The following is a 26,277-nucleotide window of genomic DNA, read 5'->3' on the forward strand; positions in this document are numbered from 1 at the left end:
AAAAACTCTCAACAAACTAGGCATTGAAGGAACTGTATTAGTTTATTCTCACACTACCACAAAGAACTACCTGAGACTGGGTAATTTATAAACAAAAGAGGTCTAAGTGACTCATAGTTCTACATGGCTGAGGAGGCCTCAGAAACCTTACAATCATGGCAAAAGGCAAAGGGGAACCAAGGCATGTCTTACATGGTAGCAGGAGAGAGAGAGAGAGCAAGGCAAAAAGTGCTACACCTTTAAACCATTGGATCTCATGAGAACTCTGTCATGAGATAGCAGTAGGAGGATGGTGCTAAACCATTAAAAACTACCCCCATATTCCAATCACCTCCCACCAGGTCTCTCCCTCAACACACGGGGATTACAATTCAAGATGAGATTTGAGTGGGAACACAGAGCCAAACCATATCAAGAACATATCTCAAAATAAGAGCTATCTATGACAAACCCCCAGCCAACATCATACTGAGTGGTCAAAAGCTGGAAGCATTCTCCCTGAGAACTGGAATAAGACAAGAATCCTCACTCTCCCCACAACTGTTCAACATGGTACTAGGAGTTCTAGCCAGAACAATCAGGCAGATGAAATAAATAAAAGGCATCCAAATAGATAAAGAAGAAGTCAAATTGTCTCTTTTGGTGGACAACAGAATTCTATATCTAGAGAAACCTAAAGATTCTCCCAAAGGGCTCCTGGAACTGATAAACAACTTCAGTAAAATTCTGGGATACAAAAATCAATGTGCAAAAATCAGTAGCATTTCTATAAACCAATAACATTCAAGCTGAGAGCCAAATCAAGAACTTGATCCCACCTACAATAGCCACAGAAACAATAAAATACCTAGGAATATATCTAACCCAGAAGGCAAAAGATCCGTATACAGAGTACTACAAAACACTGCTGAAAGAAATCATAGATGATACAAACAAATGGAAAAACATTCCATGCTTATGTATTGGAAGAATCAATATAGTTCAAATGGCCATACTGCCCAAAGCAATCTACAGTTTCAATGCTATTTCTGTCAAACTGCCAATGTCTTTTTCCACAGAATTAGAAAAAAAAACTATTCTCAAATTCATATGGAACCAAAAAAGGCCCAAATGGCCAAAACAATCCCACCCAAAAGGAACAAAATGAAGGCATCATTTTACCCACCTTCAAACTATACTATAAGGCTACAGTAACCAAAACACCATGGTACTAGTACAAAAATAAATACATAAACCAATGGAACAGAATAGAGGACCCAGAAATAACGCTGCACAGCTACAGCCATCTGGTCTTTGAGAAACTCATTAAAAATGAGCAATGAGAAAAGGACTTCATATTCAATAAATAGTGCTGGGACAGCTAGCTAGCCCTATGCAGAATAATAAAACTAGACCTCTTTCTTTCAACATATACAAAGATTAATTCAAGATAGATTAAAAATTTAAATGTAAGACCTCAAACTGCAAAACTCCTAGAAGAAAACATAAGAAACACCATTCTGGACATTGGCCTTGAGACAGAATTTATCATTAAGTGCTCAAAAGCAATTGCAACAAAAACAAAATTTGACAAGTCAGACCTAATTCAACAAAAGAGCTTGTGCACAACAATAGAAACAGAGTAGACAGATAACTTGTAGGATGGGAGAAAATGTTAACAAATTATGCATTCAACAAAGGCCTCATATCCAGAGTATATAAGGAACTTAATCCAACAAACAAAAAACAACCTCTTTAAAAAGGGGCAAAGGACATATACAGACATTTCTCAAATAAAGACATCATGTGACCAACAAACATATGAAAAAATGCCAAACATCACTAAACATCAGAAAAATACAAATCATAACCACACTGAGATACCATCTCACACAAGTCAGTATGGCTATTAAAAAGCAAAACAATAATAGATGCTGGTGAGGCTGCAGAGGAAAGGGAAGGGTTGGTGGGAATGTAAATTTATTCAGCCACTGTGTGAAGCAATTTGGAATGTCTCAAAGAACTTAAAACAGAACTACCATTTGACCTAGCAATCCCATTACTTGGCACACTTCCAAAATAAAATAAATTATTCTACCAAAAAAGATGCATACCGTTGTATATTCACTGCAGCACTATTCACCAAAGAAAGACATGGAATCAGCCTAGGCACCCATCAATGGTGCATTGGATAAAGAAACTGTGGTACATATACACCATGGAATACTATGCAGCCATAAAAAAGAATGAACTCATGTCCATTGCAGCAACATGGATGCAGTTGGAGGCCATTATCTTAAGTGAATTAATGCAAAAAGAGAAAAACAAATACCACATGTTCTCATTTATAAGCGGGAGCTAAACATTGGATACTCAGTGACAAGTTGGCAACATTAGATACCGGGGACTATTAGAGGAGGGAAGGAGAGAGGGGAGCAATGGTTAAAAAACAAACTACTGGATATTATGCTCACTACCTAGGTGATGGGATCAATCATACACCAAATCTCAGCATCATGCAATATACCCGGGTAATGAACCTGCACATGTGCCACCTGTATCTAAAATAAAAGTTGAAATTATAAAAATAAGAGAAAAAATAGTTATTTAGAGTCATGATGAGTGCTACATAGAGAAAGTACAAGACCTGTATTAGTCATCTTGGGCTGCCATGACAAAACACCATAGACTAGGTACTTTTTTCTTACAGTTCTAGAGGCTAGATGTCTAACATCAAGGTCTGGAGGCTAGATGTCTAACATCAAGGTCTGGCAGGGTAGACCTCTGGTGGGAGCTCTCTTCCTAGCTTACAGATATCTGCCTTCTCACCATTACTTCATATGACCTTTCCTTGGTGAATGTACAAGGAAAAAGAAGGAGAACAAGTTCTCTGGTATCTCTTCTTAATAGGATATTAATCTTTTTTAATTAGGGCTCCAACCTTATGATCTCATTTAACCTTAAGTACTTCCTTAGAGGTTCCATCTCCAAATATAGCTACTCTAGGGGTTTAAGCTTCAACATATAAATTTAGCAGAATACAGACATTCACTGCATAACAAGATCTAATCAGTATTTAACAAGTCACCTGATTTAATCTGTATTATTAGGGAAGCATCTATGAGCAGGAAATAATTAAGCTCTGAAAGAATAATTAATTTAAAAAACAAGAATGGGAAAATCATATAGACAGAGAAAACAGCATATAAGAAGGCCCTGGAGTGAGAAGCATACCATATTGGAGGAATTAAAGCATGGGCAGTATTGTTGGAGGAATGATGTGATAAAGAGTAGTAGCAGGCAAAGCTGGAAACATAGGTAAGAGTCAGAATTTACAGGTCCTTGTAGGCCAAGTTCACAACCGCGTAGACACTGAGCAACTTTTAAGGCCTAGGAGCAACATGATTACATAGATGTGTCTTTTATAAAGGAAATTCTCTAACAGCAGTATGAAGAACCAATTAAAGAGGATCAAGAATAAAATTAGAGATCATTTATAAAGCTATGGCACTATTTCAAGTGAGAAATAATGGTGGCTCAGGAAAAAGTAATGACTCTGGAAATAAGGAGAGGTAGATTGAATTTGATTTATTTTGGAGGTAGAATGGAGATAGTGATGGATGATTAGCTAAGAAAGGAGATAAAGAGAAAAGAGTTAAGAATGACTTGGGTTTCTGGTTGAATTGGGGTTCATTCACTATGATGGAGAAGAATAATCTTTTTGGTAGGGGCTGGATAGGCAGAGAGAATCATGTGCTCAGTTCCGGACATGTTGAACCTTCAGTGCATGTAATACATTCAGTTGGATGTATGTGCTGCAGATGATTTTAAGAAGCTCTTGGATAGGGGTTTCAATTTAAGAATTATCAACCATAAATGATAAATAAAGCTATTAGCCCTAGCTCAGATTTCCAAAGGATAAAGTATAGAAAAGGAGAGCAAAAGCTTAGGACAGGACCTTGAAAAAAAGCCAAGATTTAAAATTCAGTAAGAAGTTGCTAAGGACCCTTAGAAGGACTCATCAGAGAGGGATGAGGAGAACCCAAGGAACATGTGTATTTCAAAGGAGTCATAGGCAATGGAGACAGCTGCTAAGAATCAAGCAAGATGAGATCTGAAATTTGACAATGTGTTTAGCCAAATGGAGTGAATGGAGAGCTGTTTAGTGAAAGAGTAGTGGTTGGAGCCAAACTGAAGTGTGCAGGAAAATGTGTGGGACCCAATAGAAGTTGGAGAGAACAGCAGCTCCAGGGATATCCTGTCGCTTACCTGGATATATACCTGGCAACTCAACAAAAAGATGAATTTGAAACATAGAACAGCTGAATTTATCCAATTAGAAATCAAACAACAATGCTCACTTCCATTTTTTCCTGGTGCCTTAAAGATGATGGGAATATTTTGGGGGTTTTTTTGTTGTTGTTTTTTGTTTTTTTTTTTTCAGGTTTAATTTAGCCAATGCGCTTTTATTTGTTTAATCCACATTTTCCAGAACAATTAATATTAGCTTATAAACAAAATTAAGGGCTCATTTAACAGGCTTATTTTTGGAAACACAACGAAAGCAGACTTGAATGATAGGTACATATGAAATGTGGGGGTCTCACCTATGCCAAAGTTCACTGCAACTATATTTTTACCATTATCCCTCATTACTAACCAAACAAAAGGACTGAAATTGAAATGCTATGTACCTTATCAGAGCACAAGGATACAATTCCCAAAGACTTTTATTTTAACAAGAATGAAACTCAGTTTTGGAAGGGAAAAAGAGAAAGTGATATTGAAAATAAATAGGTAAAAGTCTAAAAGTGAAATAAGATACTTTAAAAAATACTGTGTCGTAGTATTTAAAGGAGTCACTAGAAGATTGAGTCACCATGATAAATATAAATTATCTTATGGGTCCTCACAGAATATTTTTTAATAAGATTTTAGTAATAATAGAAAATATAATATTTGTAATCTTCTTAGTACATGTGATGAGGTCTATAATAGACAGGTAAGAGGCATTTTCGGGGCAATGAATTACCCAGAGACGTTGATGAAAGCATTCAGGAAATAGTACGTCTGCCACTAGGAGAGGAGGTAATTAATACAGAGTGAATTTATTGCAAGGGCTTTAGTAAGAAGGCATGTTCTGAAAGAATGCTAGGAGCCTCGTTTACCAGGACAGACAATCACAATGTATGAGAGCAGTTCTAAACACCAAGAGCAAAATATGACACTTCATTACTCAATTCTCCCCAAACATATTAGTTTTTAAAATCATATTTTAGGGCTGGCTACGAGCAATTGTTCAATTTCCACTAAGAACCAGACAAAAGGGGATAGTTTTATAAGAAAATATATAGTTAGATTTCTCTGTTAAATTAAGCACTGCATTTGTCACTCAATGTCTACGAACAAATCAAGTGCTAGTCTTAAGAATGGGATAATAAGACTTGTTGTGCAATCAATTTCTTTGAAGACTTTAAGGAAAAAGAAAACATATTATATGGGAAGAGTGAAATACAGTCCCACAAATAGACGAGGATACCTCTATGATTTGGGCTCACTCTAAATTTCGCTACATTTAGGTGTGGAAGAAAATAGGAAGAAGAAAAATAGCTTTGTTGATGAATGAGATAAATAGTTATGCTCTGGTGAAAAATTTTCTGAATAATGTCTCCTGTAACCAGACCTTGGACAATTCTAAATGTTTACACAGTCAGTGCCAATGGAAAACTTTCATGTTTATAAACAATTTTTATTCCAAGCCCAAACATCTCCCTGCTGCGGGATGGTTAGTAAGCAAATACAAGCTGTCAAATAGCACCTTGGAGCCAGATTCCACATACAGAACAGCATGTATCTGTGTGCAGGCTGATTCATGTGCACAGCACAACATTTTCCAATAGCTAAAATTCAATTTAGAGAAAGGGATTTGGGAAGCCAAATCTGTTTCACCTAAATAAAATACATTTTTTTTCAAGCAACCTTTCTCTTCCTCTTTCTTCTCTTTCATAAATGTCATAAAGAAAACTCAAGTATCAATTAATTATTTATGGAAGAGGGAACCTGAAGCAGAGAAACAGTGAATGTTAACTATTTGTTCCTTTGGTGGTCAGGAGAAAGAGAGGGAGCAGAAGTTCAGTAAGGAAGACAATGGCAAGTGAATACTGTGGACTCCATTTCAGGAGCATTTACTTAAAGATAAAATTTTTAGAAAAGTAGGCAGAAAACAAAAGCACAGAGATGTAAGTGAAATGCAGAATACTGTTGCCCATGACGCTTACATAGAATGACAGCGGGGAGCAAAAATAATTGAAACACTCTGTTGTAAAAGGTTTTGAACTTTGTTACTGTTTATCATTTGTCTGCATTGGTTCCTTAAGTCAAAAACAAATAAAAAACCCTGGCATATCTCAACAGTGGGACCTGATGTGTTTTCTAGCTCTGGATGTACAATTCTAAATTCTACATTTTTTAACTATTAGCAGAAAACATGTCTCACATCTTAAAACACTTTAGAAACCAATCCACAAATGATATAGTATTTGTAAGTTCATCACTGCATTAGCATCACTAAAACAGTATCTGCCAAACTTATGGCTGTCTCCTTGCTTTGGTCATGACTGTTCTCAGATTCTTTTAACTGTATCAAAATCAGAATATCAGGATACCACTGCCAGACAAGGGTCAAGAGGCTTCACAAATCCTTTGTTCACTATTCAGTGTATTGTCCAGATAATATCCAGCCTGCTTTATTCATCTCCCTTAAGATGAGAATTGCCCTTAATAAGAAATGTCCTGAGTCCCAGGTTGGCCTTGCTTGCATTGGAGGGGTCCCACAACTGTTCAATTGGGTATTCGTGGGCTAGACTGGAAAGCATCAATGAAGAAGAGGAGCATAGGGACCTTTTTTTCCCTCATGCTAGTCAGAAATTATGAAATTCTGATGAAATAAATTTTGCTTTTATTTATTTAGGAAAAATGGACCAACCTCTTTCTAATCTATATATCTACATATTTCTTTGTATCTATGTATCTATCAATTCTATGTATCTATGTATCCTCATTGAATATATTCTACTTCCCAGCTTGAGTGATCACTACCAGGCTGATAACTCCATGATTTGGATCATCAGTTTATGTTTTTCTCTGGAGCTTTATAGACACATAGGTGTATAGAGATACTGATATACATATAGGTAAAGATGTAGATATAAAGACAAAGGAGCAGGATTATTTCAATCACAGATTAGAGAACGTTTCTGATTTTTCCTCACAGTAGCCATGAAACCTGTATTTAAAAAAATAAAAGACAGGGACTTTGGTTCACATTGCATTTTCATGATCCGTTAGAACTCTCTGTTTCTATAAGAAAGAAAAACAAACATCTTGTCTTCTGCTTTGTAGGACTCATTTGGGGATGATGCTGAGCAACATCTCTAGCCTCACTGCAGGAAATGGTGCAAACTGTGATCTCCTGCTTTCAAGGCACTTAGAAGCAATTAATAGACAAGACTAACAAGTATAATAAAGTAATACAAGAGAATGCCTTAGAAAAGCTAAATTATGTTATGCTAAATATGACACAGGAGAGGGAATTTAAGGAAGGAGATATTACTAGCATCTGCCCTATTCTTTCCTATATCCCTCCTGCTGAGATGAAAGCCATCTTTCCTCCTTACTACTGAGAGAATAATCCCACTTTCTTATCAATATTAAAAATGATTCTAGTCTCTCCCATTAAAAAAAATACTTCTTTAACTTCATAACCCCTCCAACTCCTTTATAATCAAATTTCTTGAAAAAAAGAAAAAAACCTGTTTACATTCAGAGTTTTGACCCTCTTATAAATGATTTACTTCTCAGGCCACAGGTGTGATACCATGGGTTAAGGAACAACTAATACAAGGGATGTTAAAGTGTAAAACATAGAAGTCCCTTCTCCCTGATACTTAAACATCTCTTATGGGTCTATACTAGGCTATTGCTCTTCTTTCTCTGTGCATATATTCTACTCTCCAGCTTTAGTGATCATTGCCAGGCTGATAACTCCATGTTTTGGGTTACCAGCACATTTTTTTCTCTAGAGATTCATATACACATTTTCAACTGTGTACTGAATATCCCTTTCATACATGCAATTGAATATATTCAAAACTGAAATTATCTTACTGTTCTCTCTTACCATCCAACACTGTAAATTAATACATCTCATTCCTTCCCTTTCTACTTCTTGCCAACATACTGATACTACTCTAGATCATTATTTAGATATACAAATACTGCCTCTATGATTTCAACAAGTCTCCATTTTCATGTTTTGAATCTAGTTTTATTCCCTCCAGTCATTTCCCACATACCAAATATAACAATCTTAAAAAAAATAAATCTGAACATGCTTACCCTTTCTAAAATGCTTGAAGGACACCCGATTACCCACAGGATGAATATGATATTCTTAAAAAGGCTGACATGATTCACTTTCCCCTCCCATGCAACAATCTAGACAAACACATCTACCTTCAATTGTCCAAAGGCCCTGGACTTCTACATAGACTATTACCTCCTGCCTAGTAGACTCTTCATTTGTCACAGATTATTTAAATTACACTTATTTTTTTCTGTGGACATCCCTTACTCTTAGTAGTCTTTCTTTGAATCTACACACCTATAACTTCTATGACACTTTTGATTAACTTTATCTCATTTCTCTTAGCTATATCCTCTATTAAGCTCAATAGGGTCAGAAAGTATGTCTGTCTTAAATCCCTTACTTCCTTATAACTAAGCACAATGTCTGACATAGAGTAGGTCCTCAATACATGTGATCAGAGAAAGATATATAAATAAAAGTCTCTTGAGTAGAATTTAAGTGGAGTTGATTTTTCAAGAAATAATGTATATGAAAGGGTTCCCTCTGTAACACTTTGAAGACTGGTCAAATTTAACAATCTACTTGACAACCATTTTATGGCAACACAAAAATATGATAAAACCTTGCCATGATATATTGGACTCTGGGGACTCAGGGGAAAGGGTAGGGGATGGGGAGGAATAAGAGACTACACATTGGGTACAGTGAACACTGCTCAGGTGATGGGTGCACCAAAATCTCAGAAATCACCACTAAAGAATATATTCATGTAGCCAAACACAACCTGTTCCCCAAAAACCTATTGAAATACAAAAACTAAAAATAAAAAAACTTTACAAATGTTGACCAAACAGGGAAAAAAATCAATCAGAGCTGAGTGAAAGTAAAATAATGGCATAATTTTAAAAATGAATATAAATATATTAGTTTTTACTAAGATATTCCAAACTAGCCTAAGAAACTCTTAGTAGAGGTGCTAAGGAACTCAGTCTAAAAAAATAGAAATGCTTTCAAGTTAGCATGTATATTGTAAGTATGTGGGTGTTTCTAAAAGTGCTTCAAAATCACCCATTCACTTAAGTATTTTAAGCATTCCTCCTGCAATTTAGCTCAAGCTGCAATTTAGAACAATTTGAGGGAAAGATTTGCTAAGTACAAATAATTTCCAATCAGCCCCTTTTCCAAATTATTACAAACTTTAAATTTATATTAGCTGTTCTAATTAATGAGATCCCAGTGTCCTTAAAATTGGAAAATAAAGTGGTTGATCCTGGGTGGTGTAAGGTACCAAAAAGGAAGTATGCAAATTTTAAAAAGTATTATCCACATCTATGGAATAAAAGAAAAAATTCTCAGCACCACCAAATGATAGCTTTTAAAAGCTGTCAGAGACACCTAATTTGTGAGTCATGTTTTTAGTCCAGCAGCCTGAAAGCAGAGAACTCTAGTCACAGACTACACCTAGACTAGCTCAGGGAACACTCAGAGCCTTTTGCTAAGGATGCCCCTGAGCAGTGATTCCCAAATCAGAGTACATGTGCAGAGAGAGGAGAGGGGGTAAGCAGGCAGTATCCCTGAGCGTAACATTTCAGAACAGCATAAATCAATGTTTACTTAGTTTATTTTGACAAGGAAGTGCCTTCGTTATATTTGTGGGTGAGTTCCTCTGTTTGCAAGGTCAAGTTATAGTGCACAACATTTTACAAGGTTTCCCTAAGGTAGTATTTATTTATATGATTTTATCATTTTAGTTTTATATGTGCATATATAAAATATACATTTTTGTGTACACAAATGTCTGCAAAAAATATTTGCATCAAAAGATGAAGTATTAAAAATATGATATATTTTACTATATTTATTCTCATATTATAATAGTTCATAGAAAAAAATGATCCTGACTATTTCTAAGGCAATAAGAATTCAGGAAATGCCATCATTTTTATCACTACATGTTTTGTAGAATTACATATAAACAACAACAAACTGATGAGGAAACATTCTGTGTTTAAAGACCTTCAGACAAAGAGATCTGCAAACCACTTTCAAGAATGTAACCCTGAAAAAATACCTAAAAACTTTTGCCAGAGGAAACTATTTTCTATAATAACATGAATTCCTCAGATAGCAGCAAAAGCCCATTTCCTGCTGTTAGGTTCTCAATGGAAAGGAGATGAATAATTTTTCTTCATATCTTTGAACAATGTTTAAATTATGCCCCAATCTTCCTGCTTCACACTAAATAATTTCTCACTCCCTGAGCACTTCTTCAAGGGTGTTACTTGAAATTATAATTGTTGATCTCCATTGCACCCACTTCAGAGTCTCTTTATGAGTTATAGAAAACTAGACTCAAAATTTAATAAGAGCAAAACTCATATTTCACATTTTTCATAGTTTTATTTGTAGATCCCAATCTTCTAGTTAAAAAAAAAAAGAAAGAATAAGAAAAAATAGCAATACCGTATTCTGGAACTTATTTTCTGACTAAATGTTTACTATTGCCCTCATCTATACCTGTCATCCTCCCCTACCTGTCCCCACTCTCCTCTATTTCCAGAAAAGTGCAATATTTTACAAACTGAAACCTCTAAGCACTATAAATATCACTATAGTATAGGGCCCCATGAGGCTATTTAAATAAAATAAGAGAGCACCAGAGCCCTTTGTTAAGACAGGATTCTGTTGTGAAGAACAATGCTGATTTCTCCAGTGGACAGAGGGAAATGGTTTTAATCGGATTCCTAATGTGACCCTTGGGTCCCATAGAGATCTATAATGCTTAGTTAGATAACATTTTACCTAACTAAAAGGATTTGCTAAAGAAATGTGATTTTTTTTTTAAGTTCCCTGGAACAAAATGTATTGCTGGAGCAGTATATCTTATTCACATTGCAGGCTGTGGGATTTATGTTATGTTTTACTGTTTGATCAGAAGCTCCTTTAGACTTGTGGAGGACAAGCTAGACATTCTCAGTATGAGCTTACTAATAGTTGTACTTAAATAATTGCCCAAGCGCCTCATTACTTGCTGGACTTAAAACAGTGTTATGTAGTTGATGTAATATATTCATTCTAATATTGAAAACACTTTCTTCTCCTTGGTGAAAGGCAGTGTATTGCATGGTTAAGGGTTCTGGAAGCCTCTGGAGTTAGACTGCTTGAGTTCGAATCTTGCACTATGCATTTATTAACTCTGTATCCTTGGACTAGTTAAGCATTACTTTTCTCATATGTAAAATAGAGATAACACTTTTTCAAAGGGTTGCTAGAAAGATTAGATGAATTAATAAATAATCACTTAATTATGGACATGGTAAATATTCAATAAATTATAATTATGATTATTATTATCATCATCATTGTTTACATTTGTGACTTTTTTTCCTTTACATATATACAAGAGTCTTATTCCAAACCGTGACCCTTCCTCTTAGTTTCCCCTAATCTGGTAATCACTTCAAGTATGATTAAAAGCTGAGTTACATGCAAAAAAGTACTGAAAGTACTGAGGAACTTGAAATCACGTAATGAAAGAGAATATGACTATCAAATCCAAAAAGATTCATTAACATAATTTCCTCTAAAGTATGTTTAAACAAATAAACAGATGAAAAGTTCAATTTAAAAAGCAATCATATGAAATCTTTCATCCCTAATTTTAGAGTAGGCACCAAAATCTCTTATCAGGAGGACAGTAATGAATAGGGGGAGGAATGAAGGAACAAGGACAAATTCTTTCTATTTGATACCTGTGCTTCCTTCCCAAATCCTAGAGAAAATACCAGGTGGCTTCTGTCTTCAGAAGCTTGAAATCTAGAGTGAGAAGCTCATGCAGGCCCATTATGAACATTGTATCTCTCAAAGAGAATATTGGTAACCATGGTAGAAGTGACATAGACTCACATTAATTCAATGTTGACCATATATACAGGTTTAGGAGTTAAGAAGATGGTTCTTCATATGCAAATTCTCCTAAGGGTAAAGCTTATCATTCCTTCCTGCATCATTTTGACTGACTTTCTTCTCATGCTTTCTTTAGTTGGCATTTAGCTGAATCTGTATAAATGTTAATTTTAATATGAGGGAGGAAGAGGCGTTACGCCATACATTTTTATTGGGCCAATTGTCTAGTGGATGCATTAGCTAGCCAATGCAAGGGATAATAGAATGAGTATACAACTGCCATAAAGGAATACATGCTTTAATAAAGATAGGGAAATTTAGCATGTATAAAATATATAGAATGCAAAGAAAATATAATGTGTATATTAGTTTATTTTCATACTGTTATGAAGAAATACCCAAGACTGGGTAATTCATAAAGCAAAAGAGGTTTAATGAACTCACAGTTCTACATGGCTAAGGAGGCCTCACAATCTTGGCAGAAGGCAAAGAAGGAACAAAGGCATGTCTTACATGGTGACAACAAGAAGTGCCCAGCAAGAAGGGGGAAAAGCCCGTTATAAAACCATCAGATCTCATGAGAACTCACTCACTATCATGAGAAAAGCAAAACCGTAACCGCCCCCATGATTCAGTTACCTCCCATGGGTCCCTCTCATGACATGTGGGGGTTCTGGGAATTACAATTCAAGATGAGATTTGGGTGGGGACACAGCCAAACCATATCATGTGTTACGGAACACAGACCCAGTGCTTTTGGTGGCCAATGGAGGGGAGTGATCACATACAAGGTAGGATCAATAAATGTTTGACCTCCCAGTAGGAGGTGAGACATAAGAGAAAAAAGATTCGTGGTTCGGGCTTTACGTAAGAATTCACAACTGGCCACCTTCAGAAAGACTTATTTGGCTAACACGGTGTTCTTAAATTTTAAAAATTATATTGCAATATTTTTAAAATAATATTTATATAAACATTTCTATTTATATATTTTCTTTATAAATGGGAAGATCTGTATAGAGTGGTCCTCATGGCCAAGAGCAGGAGTTCATGGGAGGCTGGGGAGAGCCAGTGTATTGTGCTCTGTGGATTACCTGGGCCCGGATCCCCATGCTGACTTCATGCATCGACGCAACCTGTCTGAATCTTGTACACATTTAAAATTAAGATTATCAGTATACATGGTATTATTATTTTAGAATATTTAACACTTTTTTTGGCTCTATGCCAAATTGTATAAACTGGGGACATTTTGTGTTAAATATTGTATATGAAACTTATATGTAAATAATACTAAAAAAACAAAAAAGTTGAAATGTTCCAAAGAGTAGATATTATTTAAAGTGAACTTAGAAGAATAGGTAATATTTATAAACCAGGGGAGTGATAAAGAGTAAAGCATTTCAGGTGTAAGCAAAGAAACAAAGAATATTTGTTCAATTTTAAGAAACGTAAGTTTTCCTTTTTATACATGGGGTACATTGGGCAACAGCAGAAATCTGGGGAATGACTTTCACATACCTACCTGGCTCTCTACTCACAGCTGCAATACAATGTTATCATCAACCCTCATTCCTTGCCAGATACATTGCTGAAGCCAGAAGACATGATCCAGATGATGGAACAACGCTGTGAAGTCTATTGGAATCCTGGTGAAAAGTGGTCAGGCTCAAGATTTTCTTTCTCTGATCTTGAAGAGTACCTAGAACTTAGCCACCAAGAGTCTGGGGGCAAAAATTGGAAACAAGAGTAGTCCCTAGAAACTGTCAAGGAGAAGGGCCAAATAGGCTTTGGAAATCTAACTGGGAGCACCTAGAGATCTCAGGGGTTTCATAGGGAGCCATGGAGGAAGGACAGTAGGCTCATTATTCTTCACCTCTAAAGCTGCTGGCCATTGCAGGTAAGAAGCCCAGAATGCAGAGTTCCTTCCTTCAGGGGGTTACACACAGCTAGCTCTCAGAAGTGGACACCACTGACCCTTTACCCTTTTACCCTTTCCAGTCTTAGGATTGTCACTGCTGGGGAAAAAAAAAAACAACAAAAAACAAAACAAAACAAAAAAAAAACTGATCTTGAGCTGCAAGGTAGCCAAGAATGGGCAAAGAAAAATAACACCTCAGGAAATGCATCAGCCAGAGAAGAAAGAGAAGCAGACCAGATCATGCTGCAACTAGTGGAAAACAATTGCTAAGGAGGAAATTGGTAACTTGGAAAAAACACTAATGTTAATTTACAAAACTTAGATTATTATAAACAACCACAAAAACATTTATGAACACATTTTTTGGGGGACTGAGAAATAATTATCAAATTTAAAAATCTACCAATTGATAACAGGAGATGATCATATTCTTGAGAAACTAACAAGTTGCCTCTAAGACCCAAAGAATAAAAATCTTGCAACACAAAGAAAAAAAAAGGTAGAAATTATAAGACAGAAGGTAAGAGAGTTGGAGGAACAAACTGGGAGAGACACGGGCAGACATTAAAAATTCAAAATGGAGGAAAAGAAAAAAACAGAAATGAAGGGCAGGAATTGAAAAACAAATTGTGAAAAATCTAATTAGTTGAAAAAATATTTGAGTCTATAGCTTGAAACAAAATGCTCAGAAAAATCGTGTTAAAATTTCTGAAGAAACTTTTTATCATCTATTTCTATAATTTAAATAATTCAGGAATCTCCCAATGTATAACCGACTTAAATTATATTATTATGTATAACTGACTTTAATTATATTATTATTCTTTGTACACATTTTCTTTTCTACTATGGCTACATATTTATGAAAGTGGGTTTTAAACTCTTTAATTATATTTTATTTTAAGATCATTTTGCCTATGATAATCTTTGCTTCTCATATTTAGCTACTATGTTGTTGGTGCACAGAGATTCAAGTTCTGACCAGGGCAATCAGGCAAGAGAAAGGAATAAAGGGAGTTCAAACAGGAAGAGAAGAAGTCAAATTATCTCTGTTTGCAGATGACATGATTGTATATTTAGAAAACCTCATCATCTCAGCTCAAAATCTCTGTAAGCTGATAAGCAACTTCAGCAAAGTCTCAGGATACAAAATCAATGTGCAAAAATCACAAGCATTCCTATACATCAATAATACACAAATAGAGAGCCAAACTGTGAGTGAACTCCCACTCACAATTGCTACAGAGAGAATTAAATGCCTAGGAATACAACTTACAAGGGATGTGAAGGACCTCTTCAAGGAGAACTACAAACCACTGCTCAAGGAAATAAGAGAGGACACAAACAAATGGAAAAACATTCCCTACTCATGGATAGGAAGACTCAATATCGTGAAAATGGCCATACTGCCTAAAGTAATCTATAGATTCAATGCTATCCCCATCAAGCTACCATTAACCTTTTCACAGAATTAGAAAAAACTACTTTAAATTTCATATTGAACCAAAAAGAGCCCACATAGCCAAGACAATCCTAAGCAAAAAGAATGAAGCTGAAGGCATCACGCTAGCTGACTTCAAACTATATTACAAGGCTACAGTAACCAAAACAGCATGGTACTGGTACCAAAACAGATATATAGACCAATGGAACAGAACAGAGTCCTCAGAAATAATACCACAGATCTGCAACCATCTGATGTCTACAAACCTAACAAAAACAATCAATGGGGAAAGGATTCCCTATTTAATAAATGGTGTTGGGAAAACTGACTAGCCATATGCAGAAAACTGAAACTGGACCCCTTCCTTACACCTTATACAAAAATTAACCCAAGATGGATTAAAGACTTAAACCTAAGACCTAAAACCATAAAAACCCTAGAAGAAAATCTAGGCAATACCATTCAGGACACAGGCAAAGACTTTATGACTAAAACATCAAAAGCAATGGCAACAAAAGCCAAAATTGACAAATGGGATCTAATTAAACTAAAGAGTTTCTGCACAGCAAAAGAAACTATCATCAGAGTGAACAGGCAACCTACAGAATGGGAGAAAATTTTTGCAATCTATCCATCTGACAAAGGGCTAATATCCAGAATCTACAAAGAACTTAAACAAATTTATAAGAAAAAACAACCCCATCAAAAAGTAGGCAAAGAATATGAACAGATACTTCACAAAAGAAGACATTTATGTAGCCAACAAACATATGAAAAACAGCTCATCATCATTGGTCATTAGAGAAATGCAAATGAAAACCACAATGAGATACCATCTTATGCCAGTTAGAATGGCAATCATTAAAAAGTCAGGAAACAACAGATGCTGGAGAGGTTGTGGAGAAATAGGAATGCTTTTACACTGTTGGTGGGACTGTAAATTAGTTCAACCATTGTTGAAGACAGTGTGTAGATTCCTCAAGGATCTAGAACCAGAAATACCATTTGACTCAGCAATCCCATTACTGGGTATATACCTAGAGGATTATAAATCATTCTACTATAAAGACACATGCATATGTATGTTTATTGCTGCACTGTTCACAATAGCAAAGACTTGGAACCAACCCAAATGCCCATCAATGGTAGACTGGATAAAGAAAATGTGGCACATATACACCATGGAATACAATGCAGCCATAGCAAAGGATGAGTTCATGTCCTTTGCAGGCACATGAATGAAGCTGGAAACCATCATTCTCAGCAAACTAACAAGAACAGAAAACCAAATACGCATGTTCTCACTCATAAGTGGGAGCTGAAAAATGAGAACACATGGACACAGAGAGGGGAACATCACACACTGGGGCCTGCAGAGGAGTTGGGGGCTAGGGGAGGGATAGCATTAGGAGAAATACCTAATGTAGATGACAGGTTGATGGGTGCAGTAAAACTACCATCATACATGTATACCTATGTAACAAACCTGCACGTTCTGCACATGTACCCCAGAACTTAAAGTATAATAATAAAAAAAATTGTTTTCTTTCTAACATTACACAGTGCTCATCTTTGTCTTCTTTGGTAATTTTCTCCTTAAATTAATATTAACTGATAATAATACTTATTCTTTCAAGATTAGCTTTAAAACTATTTGTTGCTTTTGTAAATTAGAAATTATAGACAATATTCTAAATTTTTTTTTTTTTTTTTTTTTTTTAAGGAAAGAGGTTTAATTGACTTACAGTTCAGCATGGCTGGGAAGGCCTCAGGAAACTTACAGTCAAGGCAGAAGAGAAAGCAAACATGTCCTTCTTCACATGACAGCAGCAAGGAGAAGTACAGAGTGAAGGTGGGGGAAACCCCTTATAAAAACAATATTCTAAAAATTTTGATGTTGGCTGGGCACAGTAGCTAACACCTGTAATCGCAGCACTTCAGGAAGCTGAGGTGGGAGTATCACTTGAGTCCAGGGGTTCAATACTAGCCTCGACAATGTGGCAAAACCCCATCTACACACACACACACACACACACACACCACCTAGCTGGGCATGGTGGCATGTGCCCTAAGGTCCAAGCTACTCAGGAGGCTAAGGTGGAAGGATGGCTTGAGTCCAGGAGGTCAAGGCTGCAGTGAGCCATGATCATACCACTGCACTCCAGCCTGGTGACAGAATGAGACCCTGTCTCAAAAAAATAAATAAATAAATATGTTAATGTTTACTTAAGTTTTTATTTTCTAATTAATTCAAATTGGTAATTAATATTTTCTAGGAAATTATTTTCTGTAGGTTTTATATTGCCTTAGTATTTATAGGAATGTGAATTACGATAACAATATCACTTCATACCTACTAGAAGGACAAAACGATAGTTGTTAATACTTAACAAGTATTAATTCAAATTGTTGCTGGGATTTCAGGTGATAATAATATAGTATACTGTCATTTTAGACAGTAGACTGGCAATATTTATTCACTGTCAAAACAAGTAATGCCACATGGAAGCATCTATTCCATAGAAACAAGCTTGCAAATCTAAGGAAACACACTCAACACACACATAGAGAACATTTATTAAAGCTTTGTTTCAAGTGGCAAAAAAAAATGTTATATTTGGAGAAAAATTGAAAAAATTCAGCAACATAATATCTATGGAATACTATACATCAATGACCAGCCTGGCCAACATGGTGAAACCCTGTCTCTACTAAAAATACAAAAATTAGCTGGGCGTGGTTGTGGACACCTATAATCCCAGCTATTCAAGAGGCTGAGGCAGGAGAATCGCTTGAACCCAGGAGGCGGAGGTTGCAGTGAGCCAAGATCTCACCACTGCACTGCAGCCTGGGCAACAGACTGAGACTCCGTCTCAAAAACAAAAACAAAAACAAAAACAAAAAACAGGTTAGACCTGTACCAGTTGATTTGAAGGAATTGCCATGATATATTGTTAAGAGAGAAAAAAGGAAGAAATGCTGAGAAATGTTTTATGAGCACAAGTTCTCCAAAAAGCAGAAACAAACTAGATGTGAAAGTAAATTTATAACAAAAAAAAATTCTGGAAAGGCAAATGAGGTGGGTGCTGGGGGAGTCTGGGAATGTCTTCTATGAAGGAGAGAGGGAACAAGGAAGGTTTGATGAAAGAGACATTTACTACATTGCAGTTCTAATAAAGTTTGGCAAGGCTGAGAGGGCGTCCTCCAGCCAAAATTGCCTGCCAGAGTTCCAATTTTGCAGAAATGACCCTGCCATTGTTGTCTTTCCACTTTCAATCACTGGCTAGGTTCATGGGAAGTGTGGCCTTCATGCCAACAGGTGGATGGATTTCGGAGTTCAGCAGCAAGGGCCACAGGTCAATTAGGCTCCCTGTTATTGGAGGTCCAAGAGGCATATTTTCATTTTAAGATGATTTCTTTCAGCATGGAAATAATAATGACTGAATACATAAGGATTGTATCATTGGTTGCATTATTTTTTTTGAAAGTGGGTAGGGAAAGAGAGAAGAGAGAAAAAACGCAAAAAAAAAAACATACAAAACTATGATTTTATTAAAGCACAAAAGATAAAAATATCAATTTGCATAAAATATTCTATTATTTTAAATAATCTGATATTTTAAAATGTGAGTATATTTAACAACAGGTTTAACGCTATGTTAAGATGTCAATTGCTCCCAATTGATCTCTAAATTCAAAACAATCCATATCAAACTATAGCATAGTTTTTTCATGGAAATTAATATGCTAATTCTAAAATTCACATGAAAATGCAAAAGACTTAGAATATACAGTGCAATTTTGACTGAGAACAGAGTCAGAGAGCTACCTAACTGCAAAGTCTATTGCAAAGATAATAGTTCAGACAATGTGGTTTGGCATCAAAATAAAGTGATCAATGGAACAGAATGGAAAGTTCAGTAGTAGACCTACATCACAGCCAACTAACATTCAACAAAAATGCAAAGGTAATTCAGTGGAAAAAATATGTATACATGTTGTCTTTTCAAGTGGTGCTGGAAAAATTGCATATCCATATACAAAGAAAATATGCACTTAAGTCATAGATTCTACCACATTGGAAAATAAAACTTAAAATAGATCATAGACCTAAATATGACCTAAAACTACAAAACTTGTAGAAGAAAACATGGGAGAAAATCATTGTGGCCTTGAGTGAGGCAAATAATTATTAACTATACCACCAAAACAATTACCTATAAAATAAAAAATTAATTAATTTGACCTCATCAAAATTAAAACCTCTTTATTTGCGGGAAGAAAACTCTTAAGACAATGAAAATACAAGTAAAAATTGGAAGAAAATAGTTGCAACTCATATAACTGGTAAACAGCTTATATCCAGAATATATAAATCTCAAAGCTGAAAAATAAGAAAAAACAACTCAATAAAAAATGGACAAAAAATTTAAGTAGACATATCACTGAAGATATATGGATGGGAAGTAAGCTCTTAAAAAGATGTTCAACATCACTAGTGTAGGAGCAGAGAGAAAGCTTCCCTTCTGTCCCTTCTGAAGGTTAGCTGAAATGATTGACAATCGACAAATTAGAAGAAAAAATGTTTACAAATTTATTAACATACATGTGGACAAAGGAGTTCTGTAAAAATGAGACTCAAAGAAGAACCAGATAGTTAAGGCTGAAATACCCTCTTCATAAGCGGGAGGGAACTCAGAGGGCCGTAGGTAATTTTAGAGAGGTAGTACATGATTTTTAGGAAAAATAAATGGGCCTAAATAACAAAGACCTGGGACAAAGTTTCTTGGAGCTCCAGAAGAGATGGTGGAGCGGAGATGGCAGGAAGGCAAGGAACAGACCTTCACTGTGAACAAAGGTTGTCTTAGGTAGCTAAGTCTCCCAGGCAATCTCTTGGAGCTGACCTCAGAAGAATAGATGAAAAGCTCTTCTGGCCATGGTAACTTTTAGTCTCTTCTCCAGTGGTTTATCTTTTTGAGTTATTTGATGATATTTCACAGGAGGGGATTTTAGGATAATTGCATGTCTTCTGGAGAGAAATTTCCTTAGTCAGATAAGAAAATTTCAGAATAAGTTTCTCCAGGTGCTTCAGAAAAGAAAGAGAATCAGAGAGAGAAGGGGTTGGGGGAAGGTCAGAGAAAGATGTTGGTCCTGAGGCTTATTTATGAGGTCTTTTAATTTTCTTTAATTCAAAGCACTCAGCATGCTAAGACACCATATTCTGCAGTGTTTTCTGGGCTCCAACACTAGTTACTAAAATACAAATTAAAACCATAATGAAATAGCATGTATCCATTAGAATGTCTTTAATAAAAAGACTGACCATCAAAGAGTGTTTATGAGGCTATGGAGGAACTGGATTGGAACTCTCATACACTGCCGATAAAAATGTAAAATAGCACAACCATTTTGGAAAAAACATTTGGAAATCTTCTTTAAAAATTAAACATACACCAACCATATGACCAAGCCATTCCACTCCTGTGTATTTAAGGGGAAGGATAATGTATATCCATAGAAAAACTTGTATTCAAATGTTCACTGCAACTTATCTGTAATAGTCAAAAATGGAATAGAGCCCAAATGTCCATCAACAAGTTACTAGATAAACATATTGTAATACAGCTTTACTACTGCAGACTATTTGACAATAAATGGAATACATTATTGATGAGTGACACATGAATGAATCTTAAAATAATTATGTGGGGTAAAACAAGTCAGACAAGAAAAGAGTATACACCGTATGATTCCATTTATATAAAATTATAAAATATGCAAACTAATCCAGAGTGACAGAAAACAAGGTGGGCAAGAGAGAGAGATTATAAAAGGATATAAGGAAACTTTTCAGAGCAATGGAGGTAGTCATTATCTTGATTGTGGTGATGGTTTCATGGGTGTATATACATGTCAAAAATTTTCAAACCATTCACTTTAAATATGTGCAGTTTATTATATGCCAATTATATATGAATAAAATGAGTAAAAGTATATATGATAAAAGAAGTATAGTACAGTTTCTGTAAAATATTATATATACATATGTGCATGTGAGTATAGAAACATCTAAAAATCATGAAAGCTAGGTCTATGAAGTTAGTGATTGTCTTAGACAGGTGGAATTCTGGATAATTTTTACGATTTTCCTCATATATTTTATGTATAAATCATTTTCACAGTAAGCACATACTATTTGTATAGTCACAGTATATCAACTTGCATTGGGAATAAAAGAGAGTTTTGAGTGATGAAATGTTAAACTATCAAATAATAACTACACTTTACTCACATCTATTAATGGGGCAGACATTAATTATATATTTAATGTAATTGAATCTGACCTTTAAAATCACTTGATGAAGTGAAATTGTTAACTTCACTTTTCTAGTGAAAAAGCTAAGCAAATTGCCTAACATAACAAATTTGGTACCTATTGGATCTAGAATATAAACACACACTTGAATGATTTTTAAGGCTTGTGCTGTTTTTATTATTTATTATTTTTTTCCTTTAGGAAAGTCACTACCATATAATAACAATTAACAATAACATTGCTATTCTCAAAAACAAGCATTGTGTGACATTTTTCCAATGCTTAAATGTGTTAACTCATCTAATCCTCATAACAACCCTCTGATAAATGCCAAAGTTATTCACATTGTATAGACAAGGAAACCGACACAAAGAGGTCTTTTCCACAAATCCTCAACTACTAAAACATGAAGCAATATTGTGAAGAGCAGAGGCATCCATCTTGTTAGGTTTGAGAGAGGTGGTGAAGATTTTAGGGCAGGGACTATCATAATTCAAACTATGTATTGGGAGTATAAATCTTAGGTTGACAGCAGACAGGACAGAGTGAAGAAAGAAGTTGAGACTTTATTATCAAGGACACCTTAGGCACTTGCCTTTTACCATGCTCACAACTTGTGAGGAACCCCATCTTACCTCCTATTGCTTGAGGTAGGTTCAGTGGTGGCACTACTGACATCACTCTAATAGAAGCCATTTATTGGTTGGTGCTCTCCACACTCTCAAAGATTTAGAGATACTTTGATGCAGAAAACAGACAGCAAAGCCAACAGTCCCCTCAGAGGAAGACTTGAGGCCTTACGATTGCTGGTCGCAAGGAAGAGCTGGCCTCTGGGATAAGCAGAAAAAGGCACACTGCACTCCTCCTCTCTGGCTTGGCTGGGGGCATTTATTCCTTAATCGCTGCATACAGTGATGTGTTGATGGAGAAGAGCAAGTGGGTGAGCTTCTTGCCTGAGTCAACTGCAGTGAGACAGGGGCTTGGCATTCACAGAACCACAAACTTCACTTCATCTCTAAAATCTTAAGGTGAGTGTTCTTTTTCTCATATCGGCAATGAAGAAACAAACTCCAAAATGGCAGTGTCCGTGGTGACATTCGATATGTCCCAAAATCAGGATTTGAAGCTAGTTATTCTGATTTAGAGTTCACAAATCATACCTCTATCACATACACATAAAATAAAGAATAACAAATCCATCTTACGAAGTAAAGGGTCTAACTATAGTCTTTGTTCCATCTGTTTTAAAGATATGTATCAGGTTTTTCTTCTTTTAAGTTCCTACCTACTTTCCATTTTTTCTGATTGGAATTAAAATTAAATATATTTCAAGAATAATTTCCATTTGCCTGCATGTGGGAAAATGGTGAATTAATTTTTTACAGCTTTAAGAGTGTATGGAGAGCAACAGGCATTCTGGGCAGAGACAACACACACAAAGGTTTTGGCTCCCTCTGTTTATGAGGATGCAGGGACTCCATTAGACCATGCTGTGATCTGGATGCAGATATTGGACAATTCTTGTATGACAGGGATTTTTCTGAACACAGAGTTTGCAGCAGCAAGTAAGATAGATGTAGTCTGTACCACGGAACATAAGCTCTAATGAGGGCTTCAGAAAATAAATAATTTCAGAACATGACAAGTTTAATTTAAAAAAAAAAGCATAGAAAGGACAGAGGGTAACCAGGGTGAATGTTTTCAAGTGTTCAGTCAATGAGTACTGTAAGAATCAATGCCAGGGGGTAGCTGAACAGCGATGAAGCCAAGAACTTGAGACACACAAGGCATTGTCCCTGTTTCCAGGACAGCTGCATGTGTTTGGGCTAAATAATTTTGTTCTGATTCATTTGAAGATTCAATGGTCTATAAAAACAAGCCCACAGTGTGCCAATAGGATGTTCCTAACTGCATCAGTACCGGGAAGTGTGAATTAGTACAGTGATCCAATAACTTCTTGTACCTTCTCAGTCATTCAAATCTTGATCTCTTAAACAGTTACCATTTGGGCAGATCCAGTTTTCTGGCTTTAAACACCGTCGACACAATGATGATTACACATTTTATCTTCAACTACAACACTCCACTCAGCGTACTCATAGACATCTCAAATTTATTACAACCAAAATTGAGATGCTGATATTATTCTGTTTCCCTAAATCTGTTCTTGTTGGTCTTCCTTCTAAGTAAATGTAAACTCCGCGATTTTGGTAACTCAGGCAAAAACCAACTGGACCTCATCTTGACTTCTTTCTTTCTCTAACATCCTATATCCAACCCATTAATCAGTATTTCCATTTAACTATAAAAATATAAACCAGGATCTGACATCTTCACCTTCTCACCAGCTCTACTGCTACCCTTTGGCCATAATCTGTGCAGATCACTGCTATAGCCCTACCTGATCTTAATGCATCCCTCTCTGCCCCTACTGTAGTTTTTTCTTAACACAACAACCAGAATGCCCCTGTTGACATGTGGGTTAGCGCTTATTATAATTCCTCTACTCAGAACCTCTTATGAGTTCCCAGCTCACTCTGAGTAAAGCCCAAACTCCTTGCTACACCTACAAAACCTAAGGAAAGTCTTCTTTCCCCTCTGTCCTCATTTCTTTTATAACTTCATCTTCTACTACTTTACGGTATTCACTAGGCTGATCCTGAGGGCTACTTAAACCCACCAGGCAGCCTTTTCATTCAGGGTTTCCTGAAATGTGCTCTCCCTAGATATGCCCATGGCCTGTTCCTCATTAACCTTTGGGTCTTTGCTTGGTAATCAACTTCTTCAAAGGCCTTCCTTGATCATGTATCTAAAATTTGTCTCCCTCAATATTTCATATTCCTCTTATCTGCTTTATTGTTCCCCATTTCATTTCTAACAATCTAATGTAGTTTATGTTTTACTTACTCATTTAGCTTTCAACACATCTACCCCAATAGAATGAAAGCTCCATGAGAACTAACATATTTTTAACATATTTTTCCCTTTAGGTCACTGTTTTATGCAAAGTTCTTTAAATGGCGCCAGGTATATAATAGCTGCTTAATAAATATTTGTTATATAAATGAATAATTGAATGAATATATGGTTATAGCTAAGGAAAATTTTAATTAAAAGGAAAATGTAATAAATCTGAAAATGTGTTAGTTTATATTTGATATTTGCTATCACAAGGGACACAATCTTTAATAAATAAATATATATATATATATGCTTCACCTTGCATTTCCAGTATTTCATTCCCTTGGACTCAGGAGCTGGCCTCTACGCAGGTCTCATACGTTACCAAGCATCTTATTATGTGTTTCCATTAATGGAAAGAATATAGCTAGGATTTTATTTTACACAAAGGTCAGAAAATTCAAAGCAATAGTTGCCGTACCAACTACAACTCAGCCCCTCAGCTCAAATGAATTTTTGCTATTACTTATATCTGCTCTTAACTTTTATGCCTTAAAATATATAAAGGCAATTTGTCTGCCTTACTATTGCTGTGGGATTTGTCTACAATTTACGCTTCAGGGCTCACCACAGGACTATGACATAACAGAACACACAGAATTCTTCTCTTTCTTTGGCATTGAACTAATGCACTTCCTTTACTACTGAAGTCCATCCATAAAAGAAATCATTCACTTTTTAAAGTTGCTGCTCCACATTTGACAGGGGAGAAAAATTAAAATACTTTTATACTCCACATCTGCCTCAGTTCTCCCCAAAGCCTGAGTTTTATTAAGGTGCCTTCTCCTGACATATGTGATGCTCTTTTTTATCCACTTTATGAGACTCCAGGCACAAAGCCTCAACCTTAATCTTGCAATTCATATGGAAATTAGACCCATATAGATTTGCCTAATCTCCATGAGATTACTTCTTGTCTAGAGCTGTTTTTTAGAAGAAATAATAGAATCAAAGTAGTTAGGATGTCACTTTTTAGGACCTCCATGGAATGAATTATCCACAGCAGCAATATTTCATAACAGATTTATTTCTGCCATCACTATAGAAAACTAAGTTCCTAAGTACTGCTTTTGAGCCTTTGGGTATTACTATTGTATCAAATTTGGGTGTATTATGTTTGTAAGATTATACACTAATTAGACTGCAAGAGATGACAGGTAATATTCACCAAGATCTCTGGCAGTCAGACAAATAATAGGACCCCAAGAAAAATATTCTGCCATTAAGCAAAACACAAATATTGAGCTCAGCAAACTGGGTCAGCAGATCTACTTGGACAAGATAAAACATGGAAATAATCATTTTTTTTTTAAAAAAAAATTTAAATTTCATTGTTTGATAAAGTATGCATACATAGTTCTGAAACAAGAAACTATAAAAAA

The 26,277-nt window shown here is 35.6% G+C and overlaps 1 long non-coding RNA gene across 1 annotated transcript in view; it reads left to right on the top strand.

Moving 5' to 3' along the window:
* LOC129060010 (uncharacterized) overlaps window positions 1-26,277 on the top strand; it is a 132,890-nt gene that overhangs the window by 81,094 nt on the left and 25,519 nt on the right. Inside the window, exon 5 of the long non-coding RNA XR_008526317.2 lies at window positions 17,342-17,470. This is a non-coding gene — a long non-coding RNA (uncharacterized LOC129060010). The remainder of the gene's footprint in view (window positions 1-17,341; window positions 17,471-26,277) is intronic.

This window comes from Pongo abelii, chromosome 5 (assembly GCF_028885655.2).
Source record: "Pongo abelii isolate AG06213 chromosome 5, NHGRI_mPonAbe1-v2.0_pri, whole genome shotgun sequence".
NCBI classification, from domain to species: domain Eukaryota; kingdom Metazoa; phylum Chordata; class Mammalia; order Primates; family Hominidae; genus Pongo; species Pongo abelii.